Here is a 20,219-nt window from a genome sequence, read left to right as displayed (position 1 = left end):
TGAAAGCTGTTTTTCCAACTGGACATGGGAAAACTGCTGAACTGCTGGCTCTGAGCAGAGCAAGAGAATTACAGACAATGTGTCTTACGAGCAATTCGCCCCTTGATTCAACTCAGTGGGGGGGTGGATTATGTTACATCTCAACATCCAGTCTGAGCCTATTTTCTACAATTTATACAATTCCTGTAACCCCTCCAGGGATACCAATCACTATCATGTAAGCTCATCAGACTTGGTTTCTTACTATTGCCACTCTGCGTGTCTCACAATTCCATAGGTGTGTTAGAAATAAATGACCTTGCTCTTTTCCTATAGCCGCAGTCTACCAACCCCATCTAATTCATCTTCATAAGCACTTCACCAGCAGACAATTCCACCAAATTCCCATAGCTGGCCACTTTCAGGTTCTCTTTTCTTCCTGTATGTTGTTTGAGAGCACAGATACAGCACAGCATGGTGAGCGTACGTGGAGGTGGGAGCTTTGCTGGGCCATGGATGCCCCCCGGGCTCCCAGTGGCAGCAGAAAGGCAAGCTGGGCTGCTCGCTGTCTCTCAGCAGTTGCTCATTCCAGCGGATTAAGGCTGATTATTCCCTGTTTTGGCTCATGGAGTTACTCATCTCTTCTCCCAAGCATAGGTATTTACAACAAGCCAAGCAAGAGTTTGAAGAAAGAGGGCAGCAGGGGCACTTCTCCTAGTCCAGGGAACTGCTTGAGTCAGTTTGTTACTAATGAGCAGTTAGTGTCAGTTACCCACTGACGAGGGCACATGAAGTGCCCCCTGTGGACTTGCTGCTTGCAACAGCTTGCCCTTTCCATAGGACGAGACTCAGCAAGATGTTTAACGTAAAGCAGGTGAGTAATCATGTGTGTCTCTTTATAGGCTGGGATGAATGATGAAGGCACATGCTGAAATAGTTTTCTGAATCAGAGCTATGGCTACATTTGAGACCCTCTTTCAAATTCACCTCTGGCTATGTTCAGCTGCACAGCTGATACAAAGTGGTCTGTTTTTCAGTACTTTACATTAAAAGCAATGCTTCTGTCCTGCCACTAGGAAAGTAAGACACAATACATGATAATCTTTTTTTTGTAAAAAGTCATTTTAGATCCCTGAATGTGCAAATGCCAGCACCTCGTTGCCATCAAAAAACAATTAACATAACTGATGAGTGACAGGAAATCAAAATACAGTCAGATCTAACAGCCCCAGAGTCAGGAATGTAAATTATACACTCGCACATTTTTCTGTAGGATGACTCAGTTTGTTCTGTTTCCATTGTAATCAAAAGTGAATTATGATCTTGAAAGGTTCTATCTCTCCCAGATAACAGAAAAAAAGCTAATTAAAAACAAAAGCTACAGATGTAATCATTGCTTAATGCTGTAAGCATAACATGACCTAATGCTATTATGAGTTTTGAACAGATTTCAATTAGAACTTCAGCTGGTAAACAGATAAATGTGATAACAGCATTTTAATATTACATAATCACTTGTTAGTAAAAGTAATTTTTATTTCAGCCATTCATAAGTATCAAAAATGGGTTTAGATTTAGATATGTTTGTCAGTACCATTAGAGGACAAAAAACATTTAAATTAGTAACATATGAGAAGATCGTCCTCAGGGGTGTGTTCTATTTTTTTAAGTTAATCAATTTTTTTTTTAATATGATCACTATCACTTTGTAGGTTGCTAGTGATTTAACCATTACCAGACCAGAAAAGTAGTTCAAATATGTACTTCAACTCTGCACTGGGAGGAATCACTGCTAGGTTACATTGGCTTTTGTTGCTCAAAGTACTTTGTTATTTTTTGCCTCATTGAGCTTTAGGGAATGTGGAAAGTCATGGCCTGTGACAAGGAATCAACGGGATTTCAGCACACGTGGAAAAGCTGGGGGTGCAAAACTGTAAGCTCTTTGCAGCAGGGTATGTATTGATGTAGTTCTGAGAAGAGGATAACCACAAGTCTGACTGGATCCTTGTGAAAAGTAAGGGTGGTCCATGGCCAGAGCGCTAGCGTGGCTTTGGAAAGCCAGGACCAGTTCCCTGCTCTGCCAAATTCCCAGGGAAAGGTTAATAAAATACTCAACTTATTCGTGCCTCAGTTTCCCTGAAAACAAACAAAAAAAGTACCAGGATAGCGACTTGAAGGGCTCTCCTGGCAACCAGGAGTGCACAAGGAAACCACGGCCAAATTCCTGCCTTTTTCTTGAGAAGCAAAGGTGAAAAGCAGCAGCTCTGGAAGGATGCTCTCTCCTGCCAGGCTGGCGTCACACTTCTCTGCTGCAACCAGCGCTCAGGCCCAGCATTTGATTTCAAGACAGGTGTGGAGTAGCTGCCTGGTAGGATGGTGACAGCTTATTCACCTAATCAGCATACAATTCCTCTCTCTTGTGATTTAAAACACGGGTAAAATAAATTCCATCACTGGAGGAGCATACTGGCCTGACAGCACTGAGGGAGGAAATTCACTCCAAAATTAAGATAGTGAGGGAAGGTGCAATGCAAGGCTCTCCCTGTTGTGCCATTAACCAGCCTTAACCTTGTCCTCATGAGACCACCTCTAATGGGGGGAGCACTCAGCATCCGCTGCTTGGCCTCTGTGCTGAGGAGACCGATCTGCCGCTCTGATGAAGATGATGCGCAGGATGTGGACACCTATATTTCATTTGACTTCATTTGCATGCAGCAGTCCTCCTGAGTTCAGAGTTATTTGATGGCAGAGACAACAGAAGCTGTCACTACCCTGAAATAAAATTCTTGCTATCCCTCCGTGACAAGATTTTTTTCCTTCCTCCTTCAATTATCCATTTTAAATATTTATTACATACCCTGTAGGGTTACTTTTACTCTGAAAAGAGCAAGGGTTAAGTTTCTGTTTCTTAAACAAGAGAAAACATCTTGAAATAAATCACTTTCTTTCACAGCAACAACACTATTCACAAAAAAAGAAAGAAATCCAATATGAAAACATAGTATTCTTAGTTAAAAGGGCAGTCACTCTTGGGACTGAAAGCTCTCCTGACTAGCTGTTGTGGATTCTCTATTATTTACTCATATCACAGTAGCAACTAGAATTTTGAAACAAAATTACAGATTGCATGTGCTATAAGCCCGCTAAGATGCAGTAGGAGCTTGCTGCCTGTGTAGGTGAGAGAACAGTCCGGGAAGTGGAATGTCTTTCTGTCCATGTGAGAGGCAAAGATGTAAAAAGGCAAAGTGACTTGGTTACAGAGGAGGTGGCAGATGAAGATTGTGGTGAGGTCAGGACTGAAATGATGCTCTTGGACCATTTGTACAGCTGTGAGTTCCTCCATCCTCCTGGAAGTTGATGTGAATCTCCCAAAACCTGGGTTATCACTCTGATCCCCATGTGTCACCTTACTCCCCATTATTATGGGGCATGTGGCATGGACCCAACAACGGGATGCTGTTTTTTAACTTGAGATTTCTAAAATATAAGTGTTTACCTTTGAGGCAGGTATCTGAGCTTCAACTATGTTTATGGAGAACCAGTCAATACTGTCCATAGTATCAAGGGCATGATTCATCTGACCTAAATGTGACTGTCTAGAATAAACTGTCTGATGCCTTATGGCTGTATTGACCAGATCTCCGGTGACTGTAACGGGAATGCAGCCAACAGAGACAACCTAATTTAAAGAGATGAATAACACCCCATTCAAGTCTGTGCACAGCAATGCCTTTGCAAAAACTATCCTGTCTTGACAAACACTGGTATGTATACCTGGTATACTTTAGGAAATTGGGCAACCATGGTGCTGAGATCTTAAGCGGATGCAGGGATCTGAATAGACTGTAATAAAGTTAGTTAATGGGAGACAATTACATTTTGCCAGAGCCAACACACAATTTGGCAAATTGGCAAAACAGCCTTTAGGCTGCTGCAGTGAATCACAGAAGTCTTCTGTGTAGTATAGGTGTATTTTTTATTGTCTGCATCTGAAAATGGGCTTGGCTGTCTTTGAGCATGCCCTAGTGAAGCACGCTGTCCAGACAACCAGAAGCAATTCAACACAGCTTGAGGGTGAATGGCAAATGGAGGATATTCATAATTTTGACCATCTGGCCTGTCTGTGCCAAACTTGCCTGGCTTCAGGTGAAATAAGGTCCATCTCTGCTGAACGTCCGTATGACTCCAGTGTTTTGAAAGCCTGAAGGAAACGCTTGCAATGAGTCATGATACTGCCCGCAGCTGCATAATGTCCCCTCAGGCAAAAAGAAGCAGCCCAATGGCCTCAGCCATGAGAGCTGGATCTGGTCTTTGGTGCTGCCCAGAGTACAGGGCTGGCAACTGTTGCTCATGGATATCTTGGAGAGCGACGTAGCTCCAGCATGGCTGTCCCAGCAGTAATTTAAATAGGCTCCCACAGTGGTTTCCTTCTTCAGCTCTGAGTTTAATTCTTCTCTTGCTTATCCTCATTTTACTTCTCTGGTGAAGCCTACTGAAGTTCATTCATGTGAATTATTTCACACATTCCTGGAGGCAGGTCGTTTCTTAAGACATCTTCTCCACTTTGCTCTCCATGCAAGATTTCACTGATAGGTCTCCATATCAGATAACACATATCAGATAAAATATAACCAGCAGTTCCTTCTTTCAGTAACTCTTGCTTTATCTAACCCTTAATGCTTTGTTGAATGTCACCATCCCAACCTATTGCCTGTTTTCCTTTTATCCTATTCTCATTCCCTCATTCATGCTCTTTGTCCTCTCAGTGACATCTTTTTTGTAAAATATACCCCTGCTTTAGTTTTAATTTATCAAAAACCATTGCTTTCAACCCTATGCGCGTTAAATGCAGTACTTACAGTCAACCTTTGGAGATCCCACACCCTTCTTAATCCCTTTGTTCAGCTCCGCTGGCACTGCCCTAACCAAAGTGGCTAATGATCTTTTCTCAACCAGCACTGTCTTTAACACCATCAGCCATATCTTCTGTGACTCAATTCTCTCTCTTTTCTCCCCATCTGTAACTGTTTCTTCTCCATATTTCTCACTTGTTCCCCAAAGTGGTAATTCTGTTCTAGAAATGAAATATTTGAGTGTCTCCTCCTGCCCTCTTCATTTATCATAAAGGTACAGCAACAAATCTATTTTAGTAGAATAGAATATATAGAATATATGTAAAAATATAGAATATATCATTGTATAGAATATATAACTCAGCTGCAGCAGCTGTATTGGACCTCACAAACATTGCTGTGTTTCAAATATATTCTAGAATTTGTATTTTATTTTATATGCTTCTTCAAATATTTTTGATGTTTCGTAAACACCCTGAGTACCTGTGTAACCACTCAGCGACCATAAATCACAGACAGAAAAACCTGGCACACTCCTTCATTCATTGAAGCCATCTTACTACAAATTATCTTCCTTTGGCCAATATTTATTAGGGTTTTTTTTTTGCCTATCTTCACATTGGGTTCTGCAAACCCTAATTAACTGGATTTTCTTTAAACACTGTTTCTTTGCCAGGGTATTCAGACAGCCCTAAACCCACCACATTAATTGATATTGTTGAAAAGCTGGCTTTTTAATGGTTAGCAATCCTTCCTCCAATTCATCCTTCCAATAGTTCAACAAGGCTGTTTTTATACTCTGGCAAATGGAATAGAAATATTAGTATTCCTGTTGTTAAATTTCTCTTACATCAACTGATTCACACATCAAATATGGAGGTAGGCAATTATTACCATCCCTGTCTTTATCAAGGTGGAAAGAAAAGGCAGTTTTCACAGAGCACTGGGCATCTCCCTTTGGTTAGTATCCCCAAGCTCTCTGTACAGAGAGAAGCTCCTCCAAAGGGCAACACTAGAAGAGCCTGCTGAGATGAGCCTGCTAAGATGAGTCAGATATAATTCAGCTGGCTAAATTAGACTCTTCAAATGAGTCAGTGGTAAGACTCCTAATGATTTCAGAGGATGTATATTCCAGCAATTAACCACAATGTGTAACTGTAGTTCTATATAATTAGCTATACAAATTGCAGCAATATACAATAGGTTGCTATGTCTTAAATAAGCAATGAATAAGTACAGTGTGACTGGAGCTCAAGGTTATTCTTGTCTTCATTTACCTCACTACAAGAAGCCTGTAGGGCTTTGATTTCCAAAGGGAGATGAAGTTTATCTTCATTAAGCCTATTATAACCAAATGATGATTCTTTGGGTCTGGCTTAGTGTTCAACTTAAGCACCTTTTTTGTCTGCCTTATATATTCCTTGCTTCTTGAATCTCATTTTGTGCTGTGACATTTCTGATTTTCTCCCTAAACCTCATTTCTATTCTTTTCTAAAATCATACAAAGATACAATTCAAAGAGACCTCCAGAGGCCAAAGCAGGGTGGCATCAATGTTAGATCAGGTCCCTCGAGGCCTTTGTGTTGTCTTGCTTTGAATATCTCCAAGGATGGAGACTCCACAGCCTCTCTGGGTCTCTGTTGAAATGTTTGACCACCCGCACTGTGAAAAATTTTTCCCTTATAGCTAATTGGTATTTCTAATTTCCATTTGCTGTATCTTGTGTCTGTCAGCTCTTAGTCTGGCTTCAACTCTTTTTTAAACTCTCTTTAGGTAGTTGAAAATATCAACCTGATTCCCTTTAGCCTTTTTTTCTTGCAGCTAAACAAGCTCAGCTTCTGGATCCTCATCTTGTACGTCATATGCTTTGGTCCCTAATCATCTCAGTGGATCTCTGATGAACTTGCTTTAGCTTGTTGATAACTTTCTTGTACTTGGAAGCCCAAAACTGAACACAGTAGCCCAGACATGTACTCTTCACAGGTACAAAATAGAGGGGGAAATCAGCTTGCTCAAACTGTCAACCGTGTTCTTGCTAATGCAGCCCATTGTGCAGTTGACCTTTGTCACTGTAAGGCTGGTTGGTGGACTTATGTTCAACTCCTTGTCCATCAGCACTCCAGGTCCTTTTCTGCTAGGGTGATTCCTAGTCAGCCAGACCTCAGCTTATACTGTTGCCTGAAATTATTTCAGCCCACATGCAGGACTTTGCCTTTGTCTTTGTTTCCAGGAACAATTTCTAAACCTTGTTCTCAAGGTATATCTGAAATACACAGGTTCTGAGACTGCAGGTCAGATCCATCACTAATGGCTGTTGGCAGGGTTCTGCCGAAGCAAATGGAAATTACAACATTTATACAGTAAAAGATCTTGATCTTGCTTTCTTTTTAATCCTATTTTTTTCTCTGAATATCCTCCTTAATGGTATAAACATCCAATCTTCATTTCTATTCTTACTGTGTTTTTAGCTTCAGTATTAACTTGTGGTAATGATTTAGTTTTGCCTCTCTTTTCATCTAAGTGAGAGCCTTGATTCATCTTGCTTCATTCTTTAACACGATCTTTATTTCCCTCTGCATGTTGTAAATACACTGATAAATGTGTTAATTGAAATGACTGTCAGATGTACTGAAAATGAGTCATTTCAGGAGTCCTACCTTGAAAGTACATTCATAGTGAAGTCTAAAGCATTAAGCTCTGCAAGTTAGACTTTTTTTTACACTATAAAGAAACAGCAATTAATAATTTGCAACAAAGCACACAAGCACACATGCATGTGGATGCACACACCAGTGCACTCTCACAAGGAAATAGTTCTAGGTATATTCATAATGGTGGACAGAGTGGGCAGTTTTGTCAGTCAACTGAGCTCTAATCAATCTGTCTAATGCCTTTCACAATATCATTTCATTAGAGGCTCAGAGTAATCATTCACTCATCTGCTCTTCAGCTGCTGGGTTTGATTTGTGTCCTTTTATTGCGGGAACTAATGTGTATCCCATAAGATCTGGTCTTTTTGAACATTTCCTATTTATTGCTTATGTGATAAGAATATGTATTGCCTTTATTTTACAGACATTAAAGGGTGAAATGCAGAGGTGGGGGAAGTTCCCACTGATACAGAGGAAAACACAAGAGCAGAACAATGGAAAAAGCAGCCCCCAGTAAGGAACAAGGAAACCCTTGGGTCAGTGTGTCTGTGTTCCTGTTATCATGTTGGTTCCTGTCCTTTAATAAATTACCTTTTTTTTAACTCTAATACTTCTGAAATGTCATTTTAGAATCTTGTCCACCTTGATAATGATGTTTACATTTCCCTCTATTTACATGCTACATTTATTCACATCCAGTTTGTATTTATTTGTTTTCATGTCATTAGCTGGTCTTATTCAGACAACACACTACAGCTGCCTTGCTGAGACATCACGGTAGCTCCATAAATGATGTGGGTGTTTCGCATGACTGAGTGACTGAAGCTCCCTCTAAACTGTGGGCCTATTCAGGATTCTCCACAGCCTGGTTCATTGTGCCTCAGATCAGGGTAGATGTCTGAGGAGCCATAACTCAAGCTTTTTGTGGATCACTGGAACAAAATGACCTTTCTCCATTGCATCAGACCAAAAACTGGACCATGAACCCCATGTTGTCTGAGGGAACATGCCTGATGGAGAAGAAAGGCGAGGAAGCATCTGTAGCTGCATTTTGCCTATTGCCTGCTGGCTACAACCCATATAGGAAGGAAGCAAGGCTGACACCAAGACCTTCATCTGCCTGAGAGAGATTCTGCAGCTCTTATTTTCTAGGGATGCTTTTCTACCAGTTGTGATCTATAATCTTGGTAGGACTATACTCCTCTCTGCTGAAGATGGGCCACTGTGCAAAAAACAAATGCATGATCTGTGAAGCCAGAAGGATCCTGATTCTGTAGCCCATTTAATGGGGGTCTGGGAGAACAGTGCTGGGTTCTGGGTCCTATTTCCAGTGCTTGCGTCTGTATTTCATGTAATGACTTGTTTGGTTGAAAAACACATGCTGTTTCTGAAGCAGACACTATTGCTGATTGCAAGGTGGTTGCTCATCAGCTAAAGCAAGGAATGTTCCCAACCTGTGGAATTATCGCAGGGTGGTTTCATCCCTCCTGAAGACATAAAGGCACCATTTACACCATCTTTGGTGGAAAAATGCCTAGGATTTGTGTTTCCACCTCATCAGTCAGTTGTGTGACCCCAGGCTGTACTGCAGGAGATGCATCCCTCCTGTGCTCTCAGCTCTACTCAGTGCAATTTGAGCTCTCCTAGTGGATTAGTCTTTCAGAGGCTTTTGGTAGCTCTCTGTCCACCTCTGGATTGCACCTGAGCCACTTAGTTCTCCACAATGACATGGCAATGCCACTTAGCTACTGACAAGGACTGGCAGCAGTCCCAGTGCTCAGCCTTAACATGGGCCTCAGACTGTCTCTTAGGTACTTTTTATTCCTCAGTGGTATTTGCTGTCTGGCAGACTTAGTAGGGACAGCGATACTCTCTCAAATATTTTTTTCTCCTCTAGTAAGTCAGGTTCCCTTGGTAATGTTAGGAGTCCCCTTTGCCCATCCCGGTTTGAATTCAGCATTCCTGAATGTGATTAGCTAGACTTACACTCTCCATCCAACACAAATTTCAGCAGAGCCCTGCATTAATACTTCACTATCTCTCCTGATCTAACCAGTCATCTACTACAGTCTCTCCTGTCACTTAAATCTCAGGGGAAAAAGTGTGCTTGTACAAACAGGTCACCCAAGTTGTTTTAGATTATACAGCTAGATGGTAGCCAACAGATCATAAAGGGTTTCACTAATCTTGGCAACACTGAACACCTCTTGAATTATTTGTCTGATATGTTACTCACAAAAATACTTAAAACCGAGTTTCAAACAGCACCCAGTTTTTCTTGCCTCATCCATTTTCCCTGGATTGTGAGGGAATTCTCTCACTTCCATCCCTTTCCAGCTTCTCTGCAGTGGTGATACAAGTTGTCATTTTGTTTTGTACCTACAGAGCTTTCTTGTTTTATAAGGGCCCTTGGTGATGCTCAGCAACTGATGTCCAAAGCATTAGTCAGTCACCTGTATCCGTGGTATGAGGAGATACAACATTAGGTTGTCCTCTACCCCATTTCAAGGTCATCTGCTGATTTTCAGATGTGTAGATGTGAAACAATGGTACATATATGAGAAATAATTAAAATTCTGTACCAAATGAATTTATATTACCCTACGTATAACCTAATGTCGTGCCAGCAACTAAGCACCACGCAGCCGCTCACTCACTTCCCCCCCCGCATTCCCCCCCCACACCCAGTGGGATGGGGGAGAAAATCGGGAAAAGAAGTAAAACTCGTGGGTTGAGATAAGAATGGTTTAATAGAACAGAAAAGAAGAAACTAATAATGATAATGATAACACTAATAAAATGACAATAGTAATAATAAAAGGATTGGAATATACAAATGATGCACAGTGCAATTGCTCGCCACCCACCGATCAATGCCCAGTTAATGCCCGAGCGGCGATCCCCGCGCGCCCCCCCCCCCCCCCCCCCAGTTCCTATACTAGATGTGTCGTCACATGGTATGGAATACCCCATTGGCCACTTTGGGCCAGCTGCCCTGGCTGTGTCCCATCCCAACATCTTGTGCCCCTCCAGCTTTCTCGCTGGCTGGGCATCAGAAGCTGAAAAATCCTTGACTTTAGTCTAAACACTACTTAGCAACAACTGAAAACATCAGTGTGTTATCAACATTCTTCTCATACCTAACTCAAAACATAGCACTGTACCAGCTACTAGGAAGACAATCAACTCTATCCCAGCCGAAACCAGGACACCTAAGAATCTTATATTCACACTCAGAAATGTCGTAAATTTGGGGCATAGCATCCTAGGGCAAGAGGGGTAGCAATAATCTTGGTTATCAAACTCATGCCATGTGAATTTTTGGTTATCAAACTGATACCAGATGGTTAGTGGTTCTTTGGACTTTGTTCTTTGGTCCAAGCCCCTTTTATCTTTCAGTCAGTCTGCTGTATTGTATACAACAACAAAAACACAGTAAGTAGCACTTGAGCGTTTATCAAATGATTTAGAATAGCCTGTAGCCAAACCAGCTGATATGACGTAATTTCATCTAGGGAAGTAGAGCAAGGGTATAAGCCCTGCAAGGTAATCCCAGTTGCTACAAGCAATGGTGGCCTTTAAGATTCCTGCTTCAAACAAAGTCAATACTTGAGTTTTGCCCAAGATGAAAATTTGAAGTCAACATAACCTATACATTAAGCTGGAGACTATCAAGTTATTTTTTCACTTACTAAAATGTTGGTGGAAAAATTCCAGTGTTTTTCCTTAGTAGTACCATTTTGGTACAACTCCCAGCAAATTGAAAAAGAAAAGGTAGCAAGGGAAGTTTCCATGTTAGGTCTTTTTTTTTTTTCTTTCTTTCTTAGTTTCAGACTGTAATATTTATTCTTTAGTAGGCTTTATTGATAAAATAAGGCTGAATTTTTCAGAGAGCTCAACTCTCACTGCTGAGTCCAGAGGCTCCAAATAAATCAACACATGAGCTTTTAAATTCTACCTAAAAGGTTTATAGTGGGAGCTATTAAGGCATTGGGCACTTTTGAACATTTGACCCCTGAACAGGTGCTTAAAGACGGTTGATCTCTTCTGAAAAATTTGTTCATACCTGAAGACTCTTGGAGGTCTGGCTTCTCCACTTTTCAGTGGCTTCTTGTTCTTTATCCAAAGACGGGATCCTGTTACTGAGGCAGAGAGACCTGCAAACTCCTGAGAATCGATGTGAGAGGCTAAAACATGTTAAGTGATTGCTTGCCAGAAGGCTAACTGCAGGAATGTTTTATAAAATGCAATTCTTGTACAAAATCTATGATGATGCTGAATTCCCTTGCTGGAGGAATAGCAAGGGTTACGTGGAACAGATTGAAGTCTGGCAGGAAAGGAAGGGATTATGGCATGCAGTGAACGACAGCAGGGAGACAGCCATGTCAAAAGTTCACATGCAATATGTGATATCAATAATTTACAAGGCACTTCCATTCCATTTTCTTTATCAACAAAGATGTCTACAAGCTGTTTGGAGGGTTTGCCTAGTTCACTGGTTTTGCTATACCACAAAGGGATGAAATATCCTTACATATAACATGATATTATTTCATGTACATGTATCTTTACCATGTCTCCAGTGCTATGCAGCAGGATATATTAGCTGTATTCAGCTGTGCCAGGTATCATCCCCTGACATCGGCATATCTGTGACTCTGTCGTCATCGCTGTAATCTCTTAACACTGTCTTTTTTTGCCTGCCCATCCTTATGCATCAAGTGATAGGAGAGTAAACCCCTTTGACTACGCGTGTTTGTGTGTGTCTGTGTCAGAGGCTGCTGTGGGGGATCCTTAGGAATGCAAAGAAGTTGCATTAATTGCCTAAGGCACTGGAGAAGCAGCCCAGTTTGATAAGTCTCCTAGAGAGAGTTTTCAGTGAAAGGGCCTGGTATGCAGGTTTACACTGCTTGATTCCCTATGGCACAGAGGTATGAGGAAGAATAGATTACATTTCCTATCTTTCCTTCTGAGTACAGTACTTGCATGGTGCACAAGACGAGATATTGATGGTCTAAAGGCAAGGCTCTCCCAACACTGTCTCTTTGAAAACCTTATCAGTGCTCTTTCTGGGTTGAATTACTGAAGAGCAGAAATTAACATCTAGATATGAACTGGAAGGATAAAGTGGTAAATCACCCACTTGACCAATTGTGACATGTCTAGACACATTCATTTTGAAATAGAAACATGAAGGATAGTCTGATCCATTCTGATCTGTATAGACTGCCACAGTCTCGGCTATTACAGGCAGTTTTAATTAGGAGGAGAAACTGGGGCTAGGGATCTTGAATGCAGTTCTGTGTATTCACGAGCATGTACTAAGCCTGTTACCCCTGAGCGTGGGAGTAATCGGGGATGGTTTCCAGTCCCAGCTCAGCACCCCTGCCCAACCCCTATGTTCTGGGACCCTCTGTGCCCTCTTCCCATCCTAGTCAGTTTATTCTAGCTGACTTACTCAGCTTTTTCAGTTTTCCTTATTATATTCCTGTGCTGTGCTCTCCTACACGTACTCACACACAGACACACACGCCCACACACCTTTCCCATAATAGTTGTCACTGAAAACTGTCTGCTCAGAGCACCGAAACTGTGTTGGGTGGATATGTGTGCTTTACTCTCCTACCTTCATACCTGAAAAGAAGGAGAGTCATAATATCTGTTAGGCTCTAAAAGGTTCAACCTAATCTAAAGTGATTTAACCTGCAAACCTTAACACGGAGCAAGTAGACAGGGAGGAAAACCTCCTTCTGCTCCCTCCTTCCTCCCCCTGCTTGCGCAGCTACCTTGCAAGAGGCAACTGTCCCTTCTTTAATGAATTATTTTCCTACTGCGATTGCAAGCTGAGGGGCTGACCCTTGGGCAGTCCCAGGGAAGGCGGCACCTCTGCAAGAAGCCGACAAGTGGGATGAATCGCGCACTGGTTCAGGTATTGGAGGACTGAGTTCCCAGAGCTGTCCCAAACCCTTCTTGTTACTCTCTATAGACATGTCTGGTGTGGCTCTTCAAGGCCTCTTCAAAGGTAGAGGTAGCTGCCTGTGTACCTCTGAGGCTCTGGACTTCTGTCCACTTCTCAGTGGATTAAAAGGGGGTGATAGCATTTTTCCCAGAGCCGTTGCAAGAGAGCAGTGAGTAAAAACAGGGAGACATGAAAAGACTGTGAGGAGAGGATCTCTGTGTGTGGTGGGAGTGGGCAGAGTAGATGAGCAGGGTTAAATAGCAAACACCGACTTCTTTGGAAAATAATATTCTGCTTCTGTGTACAGTCATATTATGGCATCTCTGATCTTGCCTCCTTCTGCCACACAGATCATATCATTATCTGACCACTTGTTTCCTATCAAAAGATGACCTTGGAAGAGTAAAAAGAAAGAGGAAACTAACATAAATAAGAATCTGGGAGGTTTTCTGGCCAGCAGGATAAAAAAATTACACATATAATAATCCTCTCCAGTGCTGATGACACAATCTGTGAAGTGATTTAGCCTGGCACTGCTCTGCTTGCTGCCATGGAGCTACTGTAGCCAAGACCACATGGGGCCTGGCCTTTTGCTCTCAGCATCTGCTGGTGTGACACAGACTGACAGGGAAGACAAAAAGAGCATTCAGGCAAACATTCAACACCTTGCTCTGTTCTCACTGGCACGGAGGTCCTGGCGAATTCATAAGGAGTTTTAGGAAAGTCAAGAGGAGTAGGGTCCCTGGTGTCCATAGACCTGTTTGAGACACTGAGCCTTGATTTCTGGTTAAGTTGATTCAATAATAAGTCCAGAGGAACTGGGTGTAATTGAGACCTGGCCTTCTGGATCTCTGTCTCTGAAACCAATCGGCACCATTTTGCAGCAGTTTGTTATTTGTAAGGAGTCACAAGAACATAAGGACGAGCAGAGCATGTCAGCCCTGGGTTCACACAGCCCATGCATCTGTCTCCAGCAGTGGTCCAGGGCAGATGCATAGGGAAAAATGTAAGACAAAGCGAATAATGTTTTTTTCTTCCCCGGGACACCCTCCTAATTTCCATGTGACTTAAAGTATAAATTCTGGTTTGGGTTTCATTATTCCATTTGCTTACATCCGCAGGAAATTTCCAACTGAAGAGCATCTTTTTTGACAGTCAAGAGGTAAGGCTTACAAATGAGGCAGATCTGGCAGGCTTGTCCTCCCTGCTTACTGCCCTACAACTCCCCGTGGCATTTGCCACTTTGCCATCATTGCTTTTTTAGCTTTTTTATTCTTATGCAGCATTAATTATTGTTTCACCAAACAGAAAACAGTCTGAGAGATCTCTATCTGGGTGGCTGCATTTCACATTGAGAAAACTGACTCACATGGTGCCACAGTAAGGATGAATTCCTTTGCTAGTGACTAATTATATTACCTAGTGCATATACAAGCCAGCCCTGTTAGACTAAACCTTGAACTATTCATAGTCATGCCCTCTAATGGGGTCCCTAGCTATTGCAGGCCTCCTGACCTAAAGAGGTCATTAATTAATGTCTACATTTCTGCATGCGTATAAATATGCATAAAATCTAGTAATTCTGAAATGAAAATCCAGTGTCTTTCATCATCATATATTTGCACTTACTTAATGCTAGATAGAAAGATTTACAGTACAGAGACCTTTCAAACATACAGATATACTGCAGCTTAGGTTTAATCCTTTACAGTTTGTCTAGATTGAATTTTTTCCCCCATGTACTTGATTCGTTAATGGTTTTTCTACATATCATTGTAGGCATTGCTGATGTGAGTGTTTTGAGTACGGGAAGTTCATGTTGTTTATGAAAACTAGTTTGCTGGAAACAATAGATACTATTCTTCAGCTTGGACTATCACCAATAATTATCTCCTGGCTACTATGCAAATATCTCATGTCCTAATTTCCACACTTGTTCATTTAACAGATAAGCTCATTACAGTTTAGGTGTTTATTTAAAGGCACTGCAAATATCTGAGAGCAAGTTGCTCAGAAGTTTTATAAATGAGAAGTTTGCTTCACTGGCAAATTCCACTTTCTGCTGCAGACATGGTGTGCAATCCACAGCTCTTTTTTTCCTTAGTCTGTTCGGAAAGGACTCCACAGCTGGGCATAAGGCCAGGTTTTGATCCCGGTCTCTTTATTGGTTTCAACTGAATAACTTCAGATTTCAACTGGTCCTCTGGCAAACTGAGCCTGTCCTTTCACTCAAGTGTCAGCCCAGTGCTCAGCTGCTAAGGGGAAAAGCACAAGGAAATAGCCCTTGTTTGCATTTGACACCTGACTCGTTACCTTGCTTCACCAGGAAAACTAAAATCAAAAAGAATGGCACATAGCCCCTTTCTATTTCCAGTCACTGCTGAGCACAAAGGCATACTCAAACTTCATTGCACGATGTCTGCGTTTTTAGAGGCTTGTGAAGTGTATCCTTTACAAATCGCTTGCGGGTTCAGAGCACGCACAGAGGGTTGTGTAAGGATTGCAGTGTCTTAGTACAATACACAAGGGTTGACCCCAGTCAGTCACATGAAGTTAGCAGTGGTCTGTTTTGCAGATTGCCTTTCGGGCCAAGCCCTGCCTTCATTTACAGTTATACAGCCCTAATGAGGTTTCATGCATGTGACCAAAGCCAAAAGTTGGGCTGCAGCAATGGTGCCTGCACTACAGTTTTGAGCAAATCATGATCAATTTTTGAGGAAAGCTGATAATAATGCTCCAGTTGGATCTCCTCAGTGTCTGGAGCAGGACCATGCAATGGGATTTGCAAAGCTGTTTGGCATAACATGGTGCACAGCTGACAGCTTTTCTAACAAAGACTCGGTAAGCAAAAAAAGAAAGAAAAAGGCAGCTCACACATTCTTATGTCTTTTCTCCCTCCCATCCCCTCCTCTGCCTGGAAATACCTAAACACAAGAGTCATGACGAGGGCAGCATCCCCTTTGCACTGCAGGGCTGTGCATTCAAGTGTATCCGACCATTTGTCTAAGCTGCTCAAACCGTAACAGGGACAGGAGTGTGGGGGGAGGAAACTAGCCCATAGGATCCTCCAGAAACCCTCCTCCGGTCACTGCTGATAGGCAAACCTGCCTTTTTACTTATCCTGCAGTCCCTTTCTGGATCAAACAGTGAAGAAATGTCAGCCAGAGACCCCAGAACAAACTCAGTTGCTGGCTCCTTCCCAGTTCTTATCTTTCAGGAATGGCAAAGGTCTTGCACAGAGATTTCTTGGTGTCAGTCTAAGCCCAGAGCCTGAGTTTTGGAGGACAGCCTGGGTCCTGATGAGAAACCCACTCTAAGTGTTGCTTTGGCTACCACAGCCAAAACAAGGTCAGTCTGTTATTTCCTATAGATGATGTGCTTTGAGATTTCCAAAGTCAAGGTGGCAGATAAATGAGATCTTGTGTTTTCAAGGGTTTGTGACAATCATAAGCCATAATAATCCTCTCATTGTCTCTGTGCTTTCCCAACCAGTTTGGAGAATTCAGCCGTGATTGTCCTTTCTTGCCACACCGCAGTCAGACTTGTAGGGCTGGAGCATCAGGCAGCGGGTGCCCATGGCAATGTACCTCCTGGACACCTCCACACCCCAGAGATGTCAGCTTTAGCTATGGCTCTCTTCAATCCAGATTCATACAGGCGCAGAGGGAATTGAAAGGTGCTTTCTTTCAGTGCTAGGAGCTGGTTGAGGGTGCAGCCCTTTTGTGAGCTGGGCAGTACCACAGCTGCTTCAAGCTTATTCAGCACTTGTGAGCTCTAAATCTAAATTCAGAGGCTGTTGCCATTCAGTTTCCACTGCTCAGCATGAAGCAGAACAACCCCTCTGTGCCTTTGGCGACTCTAGGTGTCCGACCCTGCCCCAAAGATTATCTGCCTAAATGTTAAATATGGCAGAGATACCAGCAGCACAGGGAAGGTGATAGCCCATTATCAGCAAGGCCAGAAGATGCTGAAGGGAACACACAATGCGGCATCATTTGGTTTACAACAGCTCTTCTGGAAGCACAATGATCTATCACAGAGTGACTATGTCTGCTCTTGAGTGGATCAGCACAAAGAAAGGTTAAGGCAGCGCGGTTAGGTAATTGGCTGGTGTCACATAAAGTGAAGCTTAGAAAGCTGGGAGAAGCAAAACAATACGAGACCAGAACGCACAGCAAGTAAACTCCTCTAAAGAATGCGTGGAATAAATACTTACCCTTCTTGCAACCCTAATAAACCTATTCATTACTCTGTCTTACTTAAAAATTTTCCCTGCCAAATGTCCATTTTTTTCTGACTGATTCAGTCCTGATACACCTATATAGCTGAGGCAGCAAAGTTTCAATGCCAAAAGGTTTTTTTCTAACACAAAAATCCCCAACACAACCAAATAAAAAAAGATCCTGTATTTTAGCTCCAAACGTCTCTTTGCTGATTGATTTTGAGCCCCACTAAACACATTCATGTGAAGGAAAACAAATACCAGTCTCTGTTTGTTTAATCCATGGCAGTGAACCAGCTGAACTGGTTCTCACTGCAGTCTCTGGACACCAAACTGGGCTTTTGCTGGGAGGATATCCCAGCACCTCAGAGATGTAAGTGTGGTCAGTTTAACAGTAAACCCACAGATCAAAAAAAATGATAGGGGTTTGATTCATCCCCTGGAAGGCAGACTTCCTACGCTGGTAAATCCAGCGTAGGAATGGGCTTCAGAGGAAAAAGCTATCTGCACCGGCCAGCGCCCAGTGGTCCTGTCCTTCTTCAGTGCTGACACAAAATAACATGTATGTGCACGTACAATTAGTACAGTTTGAGAAAAACAGAGTGCAAACGAATGCTTAATAAAGAGCCTTTCCTGGGCAATTGATATTAGAGGAGCTTTAAGGAACTCATAAATTCCTTCTTTCCAGTCCTGTGATTAGCCCACTCCTCTATCTATGCAACAGCCGTCTCCAACCTGCAGAATTCAAGCTAACAGTAATATTAAAGAAAATGTTGTGGGAAGTGAAGTCCTTTAATTGGTATAACAAATATATTCAAAAAAAAATGATGCAAGGAGATTTTTTTCTCAGACAATGCACAATTAGCCTGAGGAACTCATTACCATAAGATATAAACTTTAAAGAGTGTCATGAAATTCAGAAGCAGATTGTTTGTACAGAAGATAGTAATATCCAGTATTAATGGCGAACAGTTGTGTTAGAAGGGCTCAAACCTAATCTTCATGCAAGTCGTACATTTTTTCCCTAAATATTGACAGGTAGGAACCTTCCTTCTGGGCAAATCTCTTGCTCCTTCCCTCTGAAACTGGTGGTGTTGGCTGCAGCTTTTGCTAGGATACTCGGTTAAGTGGACTGCAGGGATAGGCTTGCTTTCATCTAATTTTATCCCTGTAGTAACTGGTATCCAGTCTAATGGCATTCTGGGTGTCCTCCGAGTCAGCGCACAGACTGACCAGGTACCTCCAGACGGTGATTCACCCAACTTCTCCTAGATAGCAGGTTGGGATGAACCATCCCTTGGTGCCCGCATCTCTCTCCTGATAAGTGAGGGAAATTGGAGGTGGGAGACAGCTCCAAATTACCGCATCTACAGGCGGGTGTCTCCACATGCATTAGGTGTTGGAGCTCCCACTGCAGGCAGAGGAGATCTAGCCATTGATTTGCATTCCCAAGCAGAAAGGACCATGCGGGTAGTGACAGGATTTCCTTCCTCTTCTCTTCATCTTGAGCCACTCATCAGTTTTGTAGGCATGCCAGGCGTACCTGAAAGGGCATTTCTAGGCAGAGTAGACTTCTTCACAAAGGCTGGCCTCCTTTCACTGAGGTTGTTGAACAACTTTCAGAGGTTAGCTGAAAAGTAGCTCACCAGCTGGCAAGGCTGGGTTGTAGAGGGTGGTTAGAAATGATTGCTTCGGAGCAACTGCGGACTGGCCCTTGCTCAGTGCTGATTTAATCAGCAGCACAGCACTGGTGGGCAGAGCAGCCTAACAACCAGCGACAGCCACGAGAATCAAAAATCTGCACCGAAGGGCTTGCTCTCAGCTCTGGTTTCGATAAATATTTTCATCTTAACCCAGATACAAAGTCAAACTAGCAACAACTTGAAAGGATAACATCTATCAGAACTAATAAGCGCTAATCTAGCATGGAAGAGATAGCAACCAATTGAGTCGACAGGCAGAGAGAGGAACAAAGTCTGGCTACAGCACATTAAGAATCTATACAATTATAAATCATAAATTATAAAACAGCTCACCGCGAAATAAGGATACAGCCACAGAAACAATTCTAATAAATATTTGAAACAATGCTTTGATTTGGTTAACGTTATAAAATGTGACTACAACTCAACTTCTTATACCTTCCCACAAAAAAAAAAAAAAAAAAATCCTTACCTGAATCTTCTGTTACTAATCAAAAAGGCTTCCTTCTAGACAATCAGTTTATTTAAGGAATTGGCAGACGGTTGGCTGCGTGTATGTGTCACAATTTTGAAGCTGTCAGAGCTGCACTTATTCTTATTCACTAATCATACCCATGTACCTACAAGCTACATTTTTAAATAGTATGGATGAATAATCTCTTTGCTCTTGTAGAGGGTTTTTTATGGCTCTTCTAAGCTGTGCATCTATTTTCACTTGACTTTAAAGCAATCAATATGCTGGCACAAAGGCTTTGGGATAATTCATAGCAACAATCTGTAGCAACTTACAGGCTGATTTGGTTCCTTTAAATTGTTCTGATGAAAAAATTGCTAGAAGAATCCAAATGCCTA

The sequence above is a fragment of the Aquila chrysaetos genome, chromosome 4 (assembly GCF_900496995.4).
Source record: "Aquila chrysaetos chrysaetos chromosome 4, bAquChr1.4, whole genome shotgun sequence".
NCBI lineage: Eukaryota > Metazoa > Chordata > Aves > Accipitriformes > Accipitridae > Aquila > Aquila chrysaetos.
The sequence above is the reverse complement of the archived record's forward strand: the minus strand, read 5'-3'. Positions refer to the sequence as shown.